This window comes from Bidens hawaiensis, unplaced genomic scaffold (genome assembly GCF_021521415.1).
Source record: "Bidens hawaiensis isolate Kalapana, Puna unplaced genomic scaffold, B.hawaiensis_p1.1 tig00050807_1, whole genome shotgun sequence".
Lineage (NCBI taxonomy): Eukaryota > Viridiplantae > Streptophyta > Magnoliopsida > Asterales > Asteraceae > Bidens > Bidens hawaiensis.
In genome coordinates this window covers 94,645-114,470 of record NW_027499121.1, presented here as the reverse complement: position 1 = coordinate 114,470, position 19,826 = coordinate 94,645, and the positions used below count along the sequence as shown (strand labels likewise).

The window sequence follows — 19,826 nt, the reverse complement described above, 5'->3', positions numbered from 1 at the left end:
TTCACGTTAGAGACTGAAGATTAGTCATCAAAATTTTGTGCCACTTTTTAGTGTCTATTTATGACTAAAATTTAGTCTCAAATAATGTACGCGACTGATTATCAGTCCCTAACATTAGTCGCAAAAAAATCAGTGCCCAATAGTAATGGTAACTGATAAATCAGTCCCAGATACTAAGCTTTACTGCCCTACATCTATAATTACGGTGTATGCTTTTGAATATATGACCGTTATATATATGTGAATTATTTTTTGTCTTCAACCATGATGAAACTTCCAAAGCAACACTTCTCCCGACTCTTATTCGTTCATCACCCAACTCTTCTTGATTGGCAGCTGCCATAAGACGCAGTGGCAATGTTGTTGTCTGAGTCCTCCTTCTTGTAGTTGAATGACTCGGTTATCTCAAAGGGAATACGTTAGGAGAGTACAATTTCATGGAAAGTCCGAAATCTTGACAAACTAAATGGGAACCCAACAAGCAAATATTCATATATGTTGGCAAATTTGAAATTTCATGAGTCGATAGGAGCGGACAACAAATTTCACCATTTATCCTATAGTATTTAACTATTTATTTAAATCATGATTGCCGGTTAATACTTCACTAAGGATCTATCTTTATGACAAGCTTTAATTTTCAGTTTAGGGAGAGAAAAGGACCTATCTTTGCAAACTTTCGATTTCAATTTACTGAATATTTAATTTTTCACTCTGAAAAATAGAAGGTTTATATGTTTAACAAACATTAGTTTTCAACTTAGGGATTATTTAGTGTGGGTTAAGTTATTCTACGACTAGGAACAAAAATGAAAAGGTTGAGAAGAATTTATAGCCACACAAAAAAACCTATAAAAAATCATTACTCAAAATTTAATTGAAAAATGAAAAAGTAAAAACATAAAAATGTTTCTACCATCTTCCTCGTTAGAAAAAAAAAAGACACAATGTTAAGGGAAAAATTTCATTGTGCCTTTTTGTGTATCATTGTGTTTTGTGTTTATTTTCGTCATTGATTGTGTTTTTTCCTTGACGTTGTGTCTTTTTTTCTTAATATTGTGTTATATTACTCAGCATTGTGTTATATTTTGTTCGACGCTGTGTTATATTTTGCGATCTATAGTGTCTTTTTTTAGTTATAATTGTGTCTTTGGTTCATTTTTGTCATTGTGTCTTTTGCCGGGTTTTTTTTTCTTTTTCTTTTGAACGGGAATGATAGAGGAAACATTCGAGTTTTTATTTTTTTTTGTTTTTTATTTATATTTTAAGTTATGATTTTTTTTTTAATTTTTTACTAAGAGGGTTTTTTTTAACCACAAATTATGTTCACACTCCTCATTTTTATCTTTCTTGTATTTTAACCTTTCCCATTTAATGTTTCCAATGAAGATCGAAATAAAACAAAAGTATTTAGGGAGTTGCATAGACGCTTATATTGAGCGGTATAAGTAGTCTAAGCGCTCTTTCCAGCCGGTGGTAGACGGAAACTCAACGATTGGATGGCTAATGATTAGGCCGTTCAAACCGCTCGCCGCTCGAACTCGCTCATCGCTCGCTCAGAAATTGCTCAAAAAATGCTCGCTCGTTTTTTCGCTCGATTGTAAACGAGCCGTTCTGGTCTGTTCGGTTGTAAACGAGCCAAGCAACGAGCAAAGGTCTGCTCGGTTCGGTTCCGCTCGAATATTTTTAATTTATTTTATATATAATTATATATTAACAAATATATAAATATATAGACAACACACGTAAAATATAAGTATACAATTTTTTAAACCCTTTTAAATTTTAACTATTTCGTCAATTTTATACTTTTGTTAGTTCGATTTAAGTTTTCAAAATACTAAAAGGTTTGTTTACATGTTCATTATATCTCACTTCGAACTTTTTTTCCTAAAAATTTACAACATATTATACGTTTGTTTAAAAATTACTAATTTGTTTACAAAAAAAAAAATCATTTACAGCATTCAAACTTGTTTTTTATTGAAAATTTTAAAGTGAAAAAGAAATTAAAAAATGCTCGAAAGTCCCCCCAGTCCAATGTTCTTCTCCTGAATGTTTAATAAAGTGAGGTGAACTTTTGGACTTTAAGCAAGGGGTTTTGAAAAGGGTTTCTAGTTTTAAGGTTCTCCGTGGGGATTCTTCCCGCGGGTTTCCTAATGTCACTTGCAAAAATTCCCGATTTTTTTGCTTGATCTTTGGGTATGATGCGGGTAGGTATGTAACCTTCTCGCAAGTCAGGAGCGTTGAGTCTCACTTGTGTGGATTCTCCTTGAGGTTTTAGTGGTTTTGAACATAGTGATCAATTATGTTTAAACCACCAATTCCATCCTGGAGCTTCAAACAATGTATTTCTCAACGTTCCCGCTATGCGGGGATGTTATTTCCGTTTCCACAAGCATTGCCCAGAAGATCCTTCCTGGTTTCAATTCCCTGCCGGGCGCTAGGTATGTGAAGGGTTTTGCCTTAACACTGTACCCGCGCTCGTCTTACGGTTACTTTACTTTCAAGGTACTCCTGGCGTCAATTCCCTGCGGGTGCTAGGTACGTGAAGGGTTTTGCCTTAACACTGTATCCGCACCCGTCTTATAGTTACTTTGTTGCCGGGGTATTCTTGGCTTCAATTCCCTGCGGGTGCTAGGTATGTGGAAGGTTTTGCCTTAACACTGTACCCGCATCCGTCTTATGGTTACTTGGTTGCCAAGGTAAGGGGTATTTTCCCGCTTACCTTTGATCTTTTTGAATTTTGAATTTTGAAATTCGAAAGGTTGGTGAGGATAAGAACAGTCCAAACATCTGAAACGTCGTGTGACGGTTTCTTCTGACTGTGTCAGGACGTGCAGGAAGTTATGGTGACGTGACAGAACATGGTCATTCCAGTCGCTTTTTCAGGCGCGTGGGCATGATTTTTCGGGCGCGTGGCCGCGAAATTACTGGCACACGTCCTTTCAACAGCTGTTGCCAGCTTGCTTTTTGCCACGTGTCATAGTTTCATTGCACCTTTGATTTCTCTCTCCTCCGCATTAAATTCACCGCATTAATTGCGATTACTATATAAAGGGGGAGAGGGTTATTTGCAATTCACACTTTTCACTCTTCTTCTTCTTCTTAGTGATTTCCGGCAAATACTCCCCTTTTTCGGGCAAGCATTTTCCCGAAATCACTCTTCTTTCTGCAAAAATGTCCTCTCGTGATGCTGAAGCTATAGCTGACGACAGGGGTACTGCTGGTGAGTGCCAGTGTGCTCTGCCCGGCGATCAGTACCGGTATGTTGTCAGGAAGTTCATGCTCGATCATCTCGAGCCTGAGTTTCCTGAATCCCACCAGACCGTGTACGATGCCCCCAGTGGCAAGATCGGGGTTTATGCTGCATTTTTTGTCTATGGGAATCTTAGATTCCCATTGACAAAATTTGTTTACCGTGTCCTTGAGAGGCACGGTGTCCATTTGACCGAGCTGCACCCCATGGCGATCGCCAAGATTCGCCATTTTGAGTGGGTGTGCCGGATTTTGGGCATCGAGCCCCATGTGGACCGCCTGATGACCTTCTATACCTGGAGGTGCATCCAAGGGTGGTACACCCTGACGACCCGTATTAAGGGTCTGAAGATTTGCGACACCGAGCGCAGTCTTCGCGCATGGAAGCAGGAATTCTTATACATTTCTGCCCGCGCCATCCCCCTTGCCATGAAGTTTAAAAATGGCCAAGCGATACCGAGCCTTCACGCCCCCCAACTACCAGGAGTTTTCGAAGATATCCCGGATCCAATCTCCGGTTTACCGGTTTGCGGAGTCCGGGATGGTCATGTTAGGGATGAGCCGGGTGTGGAAAGATGCATCTCTGGTTCCCATCCTCCTCGAATACGGTTTGAACTCTATTCCCTATGGTATGTCTTGTTTTTCTTTTTTAATACAAGTTTGTCTTCTAACTGTTTCTTTTCTTTCAGAGGGAAATGATTTGGAGTCGCTTCTGTTTCCGCGGGAAGCCGACGGTCCCGCGCGGATGGGTACTCGTGCTTTGGACGAGGGCGAGTTGCCCATCCTGGAGCAAACAGCGGATCGGTTTGTGGAGGTCTATCCGCTGGGCCACGAGATCCTGAGCCACCGGCGGCCAGGTAAGGCGATATTCTTTCCTCAACCCCTTAATGCTGTACCCGCTGTTGGAATTCTTGACCTGTCTTCTTCTGAGGAATCCTCAGATGCTCCTCCATTGGTGCGGAAGAAGAAAGCTGCTGCCGGCGGGAAAGGGAAGGAGAAGACCTCCACGGCTGGTCCGGTGGTTCTATCTGACTCGGAGTCAGATAGTGAAGAGGTGGCGAGGAAGCCCGGTGGTGAGAAGACCACTGTTCCGGAGGCTACGACCGTTACCTCCGGAGAACCAACGAAGACGACGGTGACCGGTACCAAGAGGCCGGCTCCATCGGGTTCCTCCCCGCCCGTCCGTACGTTCAGGGTCAAGAAAACCCGTAAGTACAATCATAATGTCTTTGCAGATTTATTACTTCTTAAATTTATCTAACACTTTCTTCTTTGTGCAGGCGTGGATGTTGACGCATTCCGGGGTGAAGCGCAGGGGAGTACCTCCCCGCCAATGACGGTAGGCTCGGTCAGCCTTCCTGAGGCGTCGACCCAGGCGCCTGCGCCTGCATCCGCTGGTCCAGTTGCTCGTTCCTTTGAGCCAACTGTTCCGGCCGAGATGACGTCACCGCCGGCCGTGAGTGCGATTTTTACAGCATCCTTCACGGAGCCGGCGGTTACTGCTGCTGCTGAGGAGGCGGCGACCGCGGCGGTGACCACAACGGCGACCACGGCGGCTGCCACCATGCCCGCGCCACCGGCACCTACGGCCGGACCATCAGGTACGCGCAGGGCTTCCCGCCGATCTTTGCCCCCTTCCCGTCTGCCTGACCTGTTGGATGGATTTCCTTTAGGTTCAGGTGATGGGTTTGGCGGCTATCGGCCTGTCATTGACCCTACAGGTGCGTAGGGTTCCTTTCTTTTTCCCTTATGTTTTTTATCTTTTCCTTACTGCCTTTGTTTCTTTTGCAGTGTCGGATTCCAATGAAGTGTATGTTCCGCGATGGAACATACGCCGAGGAACAACCCTTCGTACCCCTGTGGAGTGCGTGGACTGGGCTCGCCACGCTGCTCCTCATGGTGCGTTGGGGGAAGCCATGGCTAGCTACCAGGAGGGTAGGCTAACCAATGAGCTTCGGGTTCTCCAAGCCCGGATGCAGCCGCGCGTCGAGCTGCTTTGTCGTGAAAACGACAAGTTGAAAGCAGCTCGCGCCAAGGACGTATCTGAGGCGTGTGCTCTCCGGGAGGAGAACCAACAGCTGGCGGCAGCTGCCGCCGACAAGGAGAAGGCCTTCAAGGCCCTCGAGGTTGAAGTTCAGGCGCGACTCGAGGCCCGCTCCAAGGCTGCCCAAGCTGTGAATGAACAGCTTCGGCTGGCCAGGGAGACTGCGCGAAACGCAACCGAGAGGGCTGCCAAGGCTGAAGCCATTGCTGAGCCTTTGCGTGTGGAGAATGAGGAGCTCAAGGCCAAATTAGATGCTCTCCAACGCGCTCATGATGCCTTGGCAATGGAAGATGCCAAGAAACTCCAGGAAATCTTGGACCAAAGAGGGGTGCTTGACCACACCGAGCGGAAGCTTAAGGGCGTCGAAGAGGCTGCCGCAAAGGAAGTTTTACTTGCCAACCTTAACAAGAGCGAAGCCGAACGCGCCCATAACGAAGCTCAAGCTGCCCTCCAATGGCTTCTTCGAGAAGCGTTGCCTCAGGTATGTTTAACTTTATCTTCTCGCTTTTCTTTTGTAAGAAAAGGTTTTAATACTTGTATTTTTTCTTTGTAGGTTGTGCGTCGGGTCTTTTCAGAGACCTCTTACGATGATGCTATGACCGCAGCCCTCAACGCTTCTCATGAGGATGGGGAAAAGGCCGGCTTCCTGCTTGGTCAAGGGTTTGTTGAGAAAGGCGTCCCGCCTTCCAACTTCCCTTTGTTCGATGTGGATACCGAAGCCATTTATGACCAAGCATTGAACCAATACGCCGCCTTCCCGCATCCAGTGGTGGAAAAGGTGGACGAAGTAGCTGCTGCTGATGATGGGTTAGCTGTCCTCAAAGCGTTCCTCGAACCACCCCGTTCTTCTGACGGAGCGGGTCCAAGTGGAAGCGGCCCTGAAGCTTGATCCTGAAGATCCCTTTCCATTGCTAAGATAGACTTGTATAGATTTACTCTTTCAGGCGGGTAGTAACCCGGCCATTCTTGTAATATATCATTGAAATATAAATCTTTTTGCGGATAAGATTGTTATTTCCTTCTTTGGATTCCTTGCTTTATAAGCTCATGACTTAGTTTAAGTTAGCAATTTTCCAAGTTTTTAGAATAAGTTAACCTGTTGAACGTGGTTGATGATGGGTTAAAGTTTCGCTTCCTCCTTCGTGATTGTGCGGGTAGAACCGTCACTTGCACTTGGTAGGATGGCTAAATTTTAACCGTCATCTGACCTGCGTGTAGGTTTTCCTCATTTTTCCTCGAAATTTCTAAGTATTTAGGATAAGTTAACCTTTGAACGTGGTTGATAGTGGGTTAAAGTTTTGCTTCCTCTTTCGTGATTGTGCGGGTTGAACCGTCACTTGCACTTGGTAGGATGGCTAAACTTTACCCATACCTGACCTGCGTGTAGGTTTTCCTTATCCTTATTTCTAAGTATTTTTTTTTTTTTTTTTTTTTTTTTTTTTTTTTTTTAGGATAACCTTTGATCGTGGTAGATGATAATTTGAAGTTTTGCTTCCTTATTTGTGATTGTGCGGATAAGACCGTCACTTGCACTTACAAAGATGGCTAAACTTTACTTACATCATACCTGCGTGTAGGTTTCCCTTATTTTTAACGTTGTGTTTATGCGGGTTTTGCCGCCTTCCACACGCAATGACTTACTTCTCCTCATTTATGCGGTAAATACCGGCACCAGTGGGGAGTTCATAAGGATAAAGGTAAACACATTATGAAAGGAGAATCATTTCCATTAGAAGTGGCTCTTGGCCTTTTCTTTACAAGTTTTGGAATTGATCTACATATAACATTTGCGTAATTGAGCTCCATTCCATGTTCTTGGGATGGGAGTGCCATCGAGCCTTTCGAGCCGGTATGCGCCCTTTCCCAGAACCTGTTTGATAACGTATGGCCCTTCCCAGATCGGGGCCAACTTTCCTGGGCGTTCTTGGTTCGAAGCCTCGTTGTTACGCAGTATGTAGTCTCCTTCCTTGAAGTTGCAGAGTTTTACCCGCGTGTTGTAGTACTTTTGCATTTGTCGTTTGTAGTTCTCTTCACGCACTGCGGCTAAGTCTCTGCGTTCCTCGGTTAGCATAAGATCCAACCGTCTTTCCGCATCATTGTCTTCTGGCTGACTCAAGACCCTTGGTGAGGGTAGACCAATTTCGACCGGGACCATGGCTTCAGTGCCATAAGTGAGGCTGAACGGGGTTTCTCCCGTACTGGCCTTCTTCAACGTTCTGTTTGCCCAAAGGACGTGCGGAAGCTCGTCCACCCAGCCGGATCTGTGTTTCAAGAGTCTTTTCTTTATGCCTTCGACGATGCTTTTATTTGCTCTTTCCACCTCACCATTTCCTTGCGGGTGTGCCACTGAGGTAAAGGTGTGGGTGATTTGAAGTTCTTTTAGCCATTGTTGTAGCTTTTTGTCAGCAAAGTTGGTGCCGTTATCGCTCACCAAATTCTGTGGAAGTCCAAAACGACAAATTATAAATTCCCAAATAAATTTTTTGATATGCTTTGCGGTTGTTTGGGCTAAAGGTTTTGCTTCTATCCACTTGGTGAAGTAGTCGATGGCTACCACTAGGAACTGAACATTTCCTGCTGCTGTAGGAAATGGGCCTGTCACATCGATGGCCCACTTCTGAAATGGCCACGAAGAAGTGACTGGAACCAGTTCGTTTTTCGGGCGATGCGTGTTAGGTGCGTAAAGCTGGCAAGACCTGCATTTTCTGATGTATGCCAGTGCATCCGTATGCATCCCTGGCCAAAAGTATCCCGCGTTGTTTAGCTTGGCTACAACAGCGCGGGGACCTGCGTGTACCCCACAGATGCCTTCGTGTACTTCCCTTAGGAGGTAGTTGGCATCTTGGTTGTCCACGCATCTCAAGAGTGGGCCAAGAAAGTTACGTCTGTAAAGGATGTCATTGACGAGTTGATAATTCAGTGCTTTACAGCGTAGTTTTCTTGCCTGTGTTTTTGACTCTGGTAGTATTCCTGCTGCAAGGTAATTTATTATTGGTGTCATCCACGTTTCTGTACTGGTTTGGATGACACAAATTTCCTTGTGCGGGACTGATGGCGCTTCGAGGAGTTCAATGCGGATGTCCTTTCCCAGGTGGGTGAAGGCTAGTGATGCAAGCTTGCTTAACGCATCCGCAGATTTGTTTTCGCTGCGCTTGACATGTATGACTTTACAATCACTAAAATCACGCATAAGGGTTTTTGCCTGGGCGAGGTACAGGGCCATGGTGTCGTTCACAGCCGTGTATGTTCCATTTATTTGGTTGGCCACCAGCATGGAATCCACATGGGCTTCCAAGTTTTTCACTCCCATCTTACGCGCAATTCTCAAACCGGCCAAGAATGCTTCATATTCGGCTTCGTTATTCGTACTTGGAAAGTCCAGCCGAATAGCGTAAGTATATTCTTGGCCCGCTGGGTTGGTTAATTTTAACCCTGCGCCTGAACCCTCGTTACTGGCTGCTCCATCAGTATAGAGTCGCCAGACATCATTGACGTCCTGTGCTGGGGAGGGTTGAGCCTCCTCCTGGCACTCTTTCTCCCGCGAAGCGGGGACTTCTGCAATAAAATCGGCCAGGACCTGGCCTTTTATGGCTGGTCTTGGCTTGTACTTAATTGCATATTCTCCCAATTCAATTGCCCATTTGGCTAGACGTCCCGATAATTCGGGTTTGCCTAGAACGTTTGAGAGTTTGAAGTTGGTGAGAATGGTGATTGGGTGGCCCTGGAAATATCGTCTTAACCTGCGTGAAGCATGTATAAGTGCTAAGACTAATTTTTCGAGGGTAGAGTACCGGGTTTCTACGTCTGTTAGTACACGGCTAACATAATAGATTGGCATCTGGATGCCCTTTCGTTCTACTAGCAGGACTGCCCCGGTTGCTCTATCTGTTGCGGAAAGGTATAGGATTAACTCCTCTCCCGCTTGTGGTGCTGTAAGTGTTGGGAGTTCGATCAGGCGTGACCGAATCTCCTGAAAAGCTGCTTCCGCTTCTGGTGTCCAGCGGAAGTGCGTTTTCTTCAAGCAGTTTCTCAATGTTGACACGAAAGGAAACGACTTATCTGCATGGTTTGCCAAGAAGCGATTAAGTGCGACTAGTCGTCCATTCAGTGTCTGAGCCTGTTTGATGGTGGTAGGTGATTCCATTTTAACAATGGCTTCGACCTTTTCAGGGTTCGCTCTAAAGCCATCTTTAGTAACAATGACTCCCAAGAACTTCCCTTCTTCCATCCCAAATGAACACTTGCTCGGGTTGAGCTTCATGTTTATCTTTCGGAGCATGTTGAAAGTTTCTTCAATGTCTTTCAACATTGCCTCAGGCTCGAGGCTTTTGATGACCAAATCATCCATATAGACTTCCAAGTTTCTCCCGATTTGGGCATGAAACTCTTTGTCCATTAGTCGTTGGTACGTGGACCCTGCATTCTTAAGTCCGAATGGCATCATTTTATAACAAAATGTACCATCGGGCGTCCGAAATGCGGTTTTGTCCTGGTCATCAATGGCCATGTGGATTTGGTGGTACCCCTTATACGCATCCAAGAAGCATTTAAGGCGGAATGGTGCCAACGAATCCACTTTGAGATCAATTTCTGGTAACGGATAACAATCTTTGGGGCATGCTTTGTTCAAATCTTTGAAATCTATGCACATGCGCCATTGTTTGTCATTCTTCGGTACCATTACGGGATTTGCAACCCATGTTTGATATCTACTAACGCGTACGATGCCTGCGTCAAGGAGTTCCTTGACTTGGGTTCTACACGCGTTAGTTTGTTCAGGCCCCATTACTCTGCGCTTTTGTACGATTGGCGTAACAGCCGGATCGCATTTGAGCTTATGCTCCGCCTTACTTCGGGGTACACCAGTCATGTCAGCTGGTGCCCACGCAAAGATGTCAGCGTTTTTCTGCAGTAAGCGTTTGATTAAGGTGCGGGTGGGATCAACGATTGTTGGTCCAATGGTAACGGCCTGGTCGGGGTATTTGCCATTGAAGGCCCATTTTTCTGGTTCAGTGATGGTTGGTTTAGCCTTTTTCGGTTTGGGTTTAGATGAAACAGATGCAATGCATACCTGGGGAATGCCAGAGATCATTGCTACACCCTCAGCTGTTGGCCATCCCATCATGCCATGGACTGAAGATACCACGGCGTTGAATCTTGCCATCCCGTCTCTTCCGAATAGGATGTCGTACGTATGATGTGGCTTTTTCATTACGACAAAATCCACGTCTTCTGTGCGTGAATGATTCCCATCAGTAAGAGTAACGGGGAAAGATAGGATACCCAGGGGTGTTTCTGTACTTCCGTCAAACCCTTCCATTGAAGCGTAGACCGTTTCCAAGCGTTATTTGTCTTCATCATCCAGCTTATCAAAGAACTGTCTGTACATCACTGTCGACGAAGCGCCGTTGTCAGCAAGAGTGCGTGAAGTGATGTAGTGCCCCAGCTGGCTTCTGATGACGATGGGGCCTTCTTTGCTGGGGCCTCCTGGCACTCGCGGGAAGCGCACCTCAGCTTCTTTCCACGCGCATGGTTCTGCCACCCGTCTTTTTCTTCCTCTGACCTTGCCATGAACCATGTTGATGCTGATATCGACGGGCTTTCGTCCGTTACCTCTGTACCGGTTGTCATTCCTTCCTCCCTTCCTGATCGATGCCACAAGATGTGCAAGCCTTCCGTCCTTGACAAATGTCTCAATAATATCCTTCAAGGATGTGCACTCTTCAGTACCATGACCCTTTGTCCCGTGGAAATCACAGGATTTGCTTTGATCCGCATTAGGTTTCTGCCGGATCATTGGGGCTTTAGGCCATGGCAATTTTTCCGTGGCAAATATCTCCGTGACGCTCTTCGTGAGTGGCGTCCACCGGTGTTTTCGGTTTGAAGGGTGTGTGTTGTCCCTTCCGCCAACAAGAGGGCGAGAGCTGGATGAGGTGTCAAAGTTTACCCTTGACTGCCAAATACCTAGCCTCCTCTTTTTGTTCTGCCGGGCGATCCGGACATTGTTCTCTCTGGTCCTCTGCGTGTAGAGGTGTGTACTCTGGGGAAGATCTCTTCCCAGTTGCTTTTCCGTCTCGGCAAAGCGCTTTGCCGCCGTCATGATGGCATCCCAAGTTGATGGCATGCCATCCTTACCCGTCAATGTGCGGATAAGTTCTGGATATTCGGCGCCTTGGATGAAGGCGGCGCGAACCAGATCTTCACTTATGTTGCCGAGACTAAGCTTTTTGGAGTTGAAGCGAGTGATGAAGTCTAGTAGAGATTCATCCTCCTCTCTCACGCAGTTAAGGATCGTCCACTGCTCTTCAGTGTACTTCCTCTGTTGGCTGAAATGCTGGCTGAACTTGTTCTGAAAGTCCGCCCAGTCATATATGTGGTGGATCGGTAAACGATCGAACCATGCCCTGGCCGCTCCGACCAGAGTCATCTGGAACATGTAGCACCACGTGGGTTCCGTCCAGTTGCTGACGGTAGCCCCCGCAATGAACCTGTTCAAATGGTCGTCTGGGTCGGATAGACCATCATAAGTGCCAATGTTGGACATTTGTTTGGCACTTCTCGGGGCGATTGCTTCCGCAATGTCCCTTGCGAACTTTGACTTCCCTGCATTTGTAGCAGTTGGTCTAAAGGTTTTGGAAAAGTCACGCGGGTTTCTTTCCACGATTGGTTTAAAGGCTTCCCCAAAATTCCTTTTTGGTTGGACGTCCGTTTCCTTACGCTTCCCTTTCGCCTTATGGCGAGGGTTCGCGTCGGTGTCGGATTCCAACCCGTCGTCTGAGTACTCGCAGTCACTGCTCATATTGAGGTGTTGGCGAGTACTGGCGAATTCGTCAGCCTGTTGAACTGAACGCAAGCGTTCGTCCAATTCGGCTTGGAATTCTCTTTGCCGTGCTTCGGCCCACGCCTTCACTTGATCTAGTGTTTGGCGAGGAACCTTCGTTCGTTTTTCCAGTTGGGTATCGGAGAACCCCAATGGAATATTTACTCCACTTGCCCCGGCTTGGGTAGTCGGGGTAGTGTTCGTAAGGATTGTATAACCGCCGGTGTTCCCCCCAGTTGCTGGGGTTGTTACCGGGGTTTCTTGGTCGGTTACTGGCCTTTGAACCGGAGTAACGTTAACCATTTCTTCAGAAATTGTGAAAAAACTAAAGTAGTTCTAGCTTTTATACACGGATGGCGCCAATGAAGAAACACTAAGTGACCCGGTACAGATTATAGATAATCTGGGGGTTAAGTAATGTTTCCCACGGATGAGGTCTAGCTGAGAAGGCTGTTCTTCAGGAGACCTGCAAAACAAACACCGTAAGCTCGTCACTGAGAAGGGGGGAGTTCCTCCTTGTGACCACCCTCCGGCGTGAGAATCAGACTAGGTTGCTCTGAATATAAGTGTATATTAAGAGATTGCTAGATAACTGGATAGCAGATGATCTTACCATTCCAAGATATTGGAGTATTTATAGCCGAAGGTAGGTTTCCAAGAAGGTACAGCCGGCTGAATAGTATTCCTGTTCAACCAACAGTGGACTATGCACAGGCCATACTGGTTGGTGGGTAGGTTACGGCCAACAGTAACAAAGTCGGCTGCACTATTCCACCAACTGTAGATTATGCACGTCCCACTTACTGTGGATTGTACGCAGGCCATGCTGGTTGGTGAATAGGTTACGGCCAACAGTAACACTATTCCACCAACTGTAGGCCGCGCATGCTCCTCAGTAAGGGTTGGTGAGTAGGCAGCGGCTAATAGTGACAAACAGTACTAGAGGGTGCTCCTCCTCGCCCTGTTGTCGATGAGCTGTCACCCTGTGATTGGCTCATGGGCTGTTCTGGTCAGATCGTCTGTCCTATCCATACCTTGGTAGGTATGGTACAAAAGATCTTTCAGAATCAGACTGGCTCATTTAGGCGGGATTGTTCCCGCCTTGCTCATTCCTTCATGTGACTACTGAAGTAGCTAGTGTCTTGTGCGTGTAGCCCTGCTGTCTGCGGGTAGCCTTCCCTGATGGCTTGTATCCGCAACTGCGGGAACAGGCGGGGTACTTCACCATTGGGAGGCTTTCCCTGCGTGTTCAGCTTGTGTACTGCGCGTAAGATCCTATGAGCATGGTGGGTCCTGCGGGAGCAGATGGCCTTTGCGCAGACGTCCCTGTTCAAGGTGAGTCTTGCGGGACCAACTGGTCTCTGCTGGGACCTACCTCTTCAAACTTATTAACAACACAATTCCACTTCCACCAGGCTCCATAAAATGTAGGGCCAAAAGAGGAGCTTTCCAAACTGGTTAAATACGCAAGTAAAATGGCAAATCCTTATCTCTCAACAAACCAATGTGTTGATCAAATCAAAATTCATTCGGAGGATTTCACTACATATAACATGTATTTTCTATACATTTAAATCTAGCTGGTTCGGTTTATTACAACATCTATGTTGGTGTATCTAATGCAAACTAGTGCTTTACCCGTCCGTTAGACGGGAGCATCGATGCTGGAATGTGGTGCCCACATTAATGCCACAAGCTAAACATCTTAAATCATTATAATCCCTAACAATTTCAAATCGGATCCATGCAATTGTTGTGGGGTGGTCGTTGAGATTCTTTCTTTTTCTCGCAATCTAAATATCTGATATGTACTGCAAAGAATAAAAAACAATATTCCTATCTTAGCGGTTAGCCCCGCTTTCCTACACGTTCAATAACATATATTCAGCAATCATATATAATACATCAATTTAAAAAAAATAGAAAGACAAAAAAGTTGACTTGGGAACCTAACATAACCCAACCCGTTTTCACCCATAAAAAAATATCTGATTCAACACGAGCCAATTTGAGCAAATAGATAGCTTTGATTTGATTCGTTACTAAAAGAATACACTATATATTTAGAATAAAAGTACAATTTGTTTCCCTTATGAGTGAAAGGACGACCGACTTCATTAAAATAAATGTAAAGCAATAAATCAGAATAATCATAACAATATTAATAACATAATATTTGCATGAAAAGATAGCATTTTCCATCACTGCACAAAAAATCAACTAAATTATATTAATTTATAAATACATAAAATAGATTTCACAAACATAGCAGAACACCTGAATAAATTCTACCCAACAGTCAAGAAACAAAATAGAAAATAGTAGGTTTAAGCTCCGATATACTTTCAATAAGCTTTCAAATGCACATTTTGTGTTCTCCAAAACCTTTCAAATGCATTACAATCATGGCAGCTGGCAATTTGTTCTGATTTGAATGTTCGATGTCATGAATATCATAAGAAATGCAAAGCGATTGTCCTCTTTCATACATTTTTTCGTGTTTAGTATTTCTCTGCTTCTGCAATAGAAAAAGTGAAGTTTGTTAAGTGTGAAATGAGTTTTAACTAAATAGTAAAATACTACAGAAAATGTATATGTAGCAAATGCAAAACAAATGATAAATGGGTAGTTAATATTTAATAACAATTTGATATCTGGCATAAGCAGCAGCAGCAGCAGCCAGATATAAGCCTACTACACATCATGCAGCAGTCAGCACCAATATTTCGTGATATAAAAGAAGATTATGATAGTGTGAAAGATGAGAAATAAAGAAAAAAATCACAACTTCACAGAATAAAGGAGTTTTAAAATCTCAATATATATTACAACACAAGTGAAGTGTCTTATGTAATATACTAGTAGGCTGACTCGCCGCGATGCGACGGGGTCAAGTTTAAATTTTTTTCGTTTGGCCTACATTTTAGGTAATAGATACATATCAAAATGACAAAGTTTTGTAGTTAATTGTTGTAGAAGATGGGGCGTGGGGATATTTGTAGCATTATATGCAATCCGGATATCGGTGACAATGTTGTAGTCAACTGTTATTGTCCGAAAAAGTTTTGTAGTTAATTGTTGTAGAAGATGGGGACATTGTAAACCATATATAGTAAAAATATTAGATATTCTTCTCGTAACAATACTTAGCGTAGGAATTACACACTAATTAGTGGCTGACAAAAGGGTAATCAAACATCCTTGGGCAAAACGTTCAAAGACATGCGTTTACACATTCACGTACAAAACAATATCAATATGACAAGCAATCAAATTCTGTACACGAAAAAAAAATTCAGGACCTTGTATGATAGGTTTTTAAAACCAAAATACATACACACATTCATGGTAACTATTTATCTCCATGTTATGATTAATACGGTTTTTCTTTAAACAACCAAGTAAAATAAAAGAAAAGAAGATACCGTAGTTTACCACAATAGCAACCGACACAGATGCGTGGTTGCCCTTCCATCCAATATGCTAGAGCCGAAACTTCAATATGCTTCTTGATTTGCATGCCATCAGCCCATCCAGAAGGGGCTGCACTTTTGACTTAAACCAACACCTAGTTTCTCCTTTATAACACCACCAATTGGAGCAGTAGAGAGTAGGAGAGGGACAACCTTGTGCATTCCTATAAGCAATTGACTTAATACAAAACAAAGTAAACATTAATTTGCTCGATAAAAAGATTAGAGGATCAAAACTGAGTTTCATAGCTTTTGGTCCGCCATCCAGATTTGTGGGTGCACTTAAACACATACTTGGGTAACTCATATTTTGCCTCTGCAGCTGCGTGAAGTGCATCCCAAATTTCTGATTTAAAAAATGTTATTTAGAAATCAGAATAATTAAAAATTAAGTAAATGCCATATTCAACATTTTAATCATTTTAAAGCTCTTAGTTAATGAAGTATTTTTTTCGGTAACCTTGAAAAAGGATTAGAGATAACCATGGGACCTACCTTTTCAACCACCATAAGATTCAACAATATCTCTGAGTTGTCATGCATGCGTTTAAGCTGCTTCCCGGTAATTTGTTCAGAATGCTTCCATGGTTATGTATTAAAATTTTTTTAATAGGTTCTGCAATAAAAAAGAAACCAAAGTACCACATGCATAGTTAAACAAAATCTAGCATTATGCATACGCAAACAACAATCAAACACTTCAAAATTCCTAGTAAAGTTAGACCATCAAGCCACGCCATTAAGCAACTCATTTTGCACGGATTATAATTGATAGAAAGTCATTAAGCAAGAAAACTTAACTGAACATCATAAAAGCCATTAATAACTACCTACTAAAATATCAAATAAATCAAAGAAATACTCAAATTGAGTTGGTACCAGTAAGCAACTCATTATGCAGACAAAAAATGCATGGGCTTAGAAATGATGGCCCGGTTTTCTTAAGCAGTGCAGTACTAATTACTCTTTTATCCGGCCAAAATAAAGCTTATGCCATCTTATATATGTTTACTTGTTCTATTTCTTGATGTCATGCCCACTGAATTTGGTATGTGGCAGAGTTCTAGATAATATGCACCAGAACTTGGGTGGAAAGAAGAATATCAGTGCCATAAGCTAAAGTCAAAGGACTCAAGAAGATAGCTATCAATTGAACGCCAACAACTACGCAACTTACAAATTAGATTCGTATAACAGACATGCATAAAAAATGTAAAATGAAATGGTACTAACACATCATGAATGACCAGTTGATCGCCAACAATGAGGCATATTAAACATACAATTCGTATAGCAGACAAGGAGTCAAAATCTAACACGAAAGATAACAGAAATTACCTTTGGAAAGTACAGGCATGTTTAGCAGCCGCCCCTTCAAAGAAGAAACACACAACCAGTCATTGAGTTAAAATGGAGACAGTAAAAAAGATTACAATCTAGGGCTCCAAATAATAGAACTGAAACACACATGCATTATGATATCTAAAAAAGCTCAATTAGCAATAAAAACTTTAACATATTTATTTTGTTAAATGTAACATTTAGGAAAAACCCATATTTATTTTGGGTTAAGTTGTCAACTTTAAAAGTTGAAGGATTAAAAATAATTTCAAAAGCAAGTAAGGGGGTGTTTGGTACAGAGAATGGAATTGTAGAGAAATGGAATAGAGAAATGGAATTGCAGAGAAAGGAAATTGGTCTGGAGAATGAGAATTGACTGTTCTGTTTGGTAGTACAGAGATTTCACTAGAGAAATATAGCTGAGAATCATTTCTCTTGTTTGGTACATAGAAAATAAACAGAGAATTATATCAACTTTATCATTAGCACAAGTATTTTTTTCATAACAAATATTTATTAAAAAATAAAAAAACATATAAAAAGATGCATAAATTCCGACCAAAATATGCATTGATCAAACCAATTCACATACAAAACATAGTGCACAATAGTTTGTTCAGTTAAAGTTAAACGAACATACAAAAACATGCTTTGTTCGTGTTCGTTTACATGCGTAGGCACATATCAAAATTCTAAAACAGACCACCTAATTCTTTAAACTCATCACTTCCTACCTGTTCAGATTGACCGTTACGCCCTCCAATTGTTGTCCTTATTACATGTCCAGATTCAGTACTCGCCCCATGCACAATCTCTGGTTCACTATCCTGGAACAATAAACTTGATTTTTTGAATATATTTTTAACTCGTTTAACTGTTTATTAAAACGATTATACTTACACTCACTTTGTCATCGCCACGTTCCACTTTATCCCTAAGTCTCATCTCAAGCATTCCCCTTCCCAACCGATCAATTGCAGTAGAGGATTCATTAAATCCACCAACAGTTCTTGATGTACCGACTCCACCATGTCCTAGGCTGGAAGAGGCCATTTTAAGCCTGATGAGAACCAAATATTCTAATGAATGTCACCCTCCACAAACACTTTTGGGACCCTCAAAGTTATTTCACCAACAAACATGTGTTCCTGAAAAAATAATAATCAATGAGGTTTCACATAACACCTGCATAGGTATGCACTACAATAACAAAAATTATAGAAGATGCACTACAAATACATTAACTTTTATCTTCACCCTTTTTGCACACAAGGTTGGGTAAAATTACCATGGTCACAAACACGACACATCTAATTACTTTTCCTCTTTAGGCAAGAGTTAAGCATTAAAAAAGCAGTAATCAAGTCCCTAGATAGAGCACAATTCCCATGAACAAACATATTAACCACTGAAGAAAATATGCTTCTATCACAGAACTATTCCCAAAACCTCATTCAGTGTTAAACTAACTCGAACTTATATGCTAAAACAAGATGACGATGCACATAAATTACTAAATCAGTAAGATATATTCCTTCTAAGAACTGTAAATAGTAATAACAAAACCATACACTCCTTATTCCACCTTTGACTAATTATCTCCAACAAATAATTCACTAGTTTCAGTATGCAGTATGCTACAAGAGGCATTATTACATTATATGATGTACAATTTCAAAGTAAGCTACATCTAAAAACCAGAATATAACATTCAGTTGCCATTGAAGTTGCAATAATCACATTAATGTCATACATCCTTTAACAAACTCTTACTATAAAGCAACCTACATCATAAATAATTTAACAATCCACAATCAATTACGTTATCACACTCTAGATTTCACAAAACCACATCAAAATCCTCATAAGATCACTCATCGCACATCAATTAATCATCAAAACAACAATAAACCAGCACAACTAACAATTCACCATAACTTAGATCCACATCTACACAATCAATCACAACAACTAACAATCAATCACCAATCGAGACGGATCAAAGCGGAATTAGGTCATCGGAACAATAATCAGTTACAGAATCACTCACCGGAACGAGAATCGGTGTGAATTGGGAGCAAATTGTGAGCATTTGACAGTTGGTGAGAACTGGATGATCCGATTCGATTGGATTTAGGGCTTGGGGTTTGTTGTTTCTCTCTCCACCAGTTTCATGGAGATAGCGATGAGAGGGGATCTGTTAATCGGAAGAGAATGGAAGTGAGAAATGAAACCCTGGAGAAATGATTTCTCCGCTTTTTTTAGAGAAAAGAAATCAGGGAAATGGAAATGGTTTATTTCCATTTCTCACCTCTTTCTTTCGTAAACAAACAAGAGAATTGTTTCCATTTCCATTTCTCACCCCCCAATTCTCTGTACCAAACACCCCCTAAGGGAATAATAAGATATGAAAAAACAAAGCATTCTTATGTTAAGGAAATAAGAAAATTCCATCCCACACGGAAAGATGGAAGAAAAGGGAAGCATTTCCCGTGGGTATAAATAAGGAATTGAATTTTCATCCCACATGGAAACAAATAAAGAAATGGAAACTCTCTATAAGGAAGCAAGTTTCCATAGAAATGTTTTAATGTGACTAACCACTTTCCATAGTCCTAGCGGAGGGGGTGCAAAGCACCCGACACGCACGCGCACGGACCCGGACTCGGGCGTAATATGGCGTTTTGATGGCGCACGCTCGCATCGCCGCGAGCCACATAAGGGCCGCTTTAGTATTTTTGGAAGATGGAAGTATGATCAAGAAGTGGCAAGTTATCAAAGATGAAGGACCAAAAGTGAAAAATCTGATTCCAGGACCCATCGCTCTACGCGATGAGCCCAGGAACAGCATCATTGCGCTACGCGATGCTCTTCCCTAGAAATCAGAAAA

The 19,826-nt window shown here is 42.7% G+C and overlaps 1 long non-coding RNA gene across 2 annotated transcripts; it reads right to left on the bottom strand.

Annotated features, from left to right (window-relative positions):
• Nucleotides 1-17,670: 17,670 nt before the first annotated feature.
• On the bottom strand, nucleotides 17,671-19,136 carry LOC143598768 (uncharacterized). Of its 2 annotated transcripts, none has more exons than XR_013147169.1 (3): nucleotides 18,987-19,136; nucleotides 17,837-18,084; nucleotides 17,671-17,763 (listed from the first exon to the last, which is right to left on the bottom strand). It is a non-coding gene; the product is annotated as an uncharacterized LOC143598768 (long non-coding RNA). The 2 variants fall into 2 exon arrangements; XR_013147170.1 differs by having other exon boundaries at nucleotides 17,738-17,763; nucleotides 17,843-18,084.
• Between the last annotated feature and the right edge of the window lie 690 nt (nucleotides 19,137-19,826).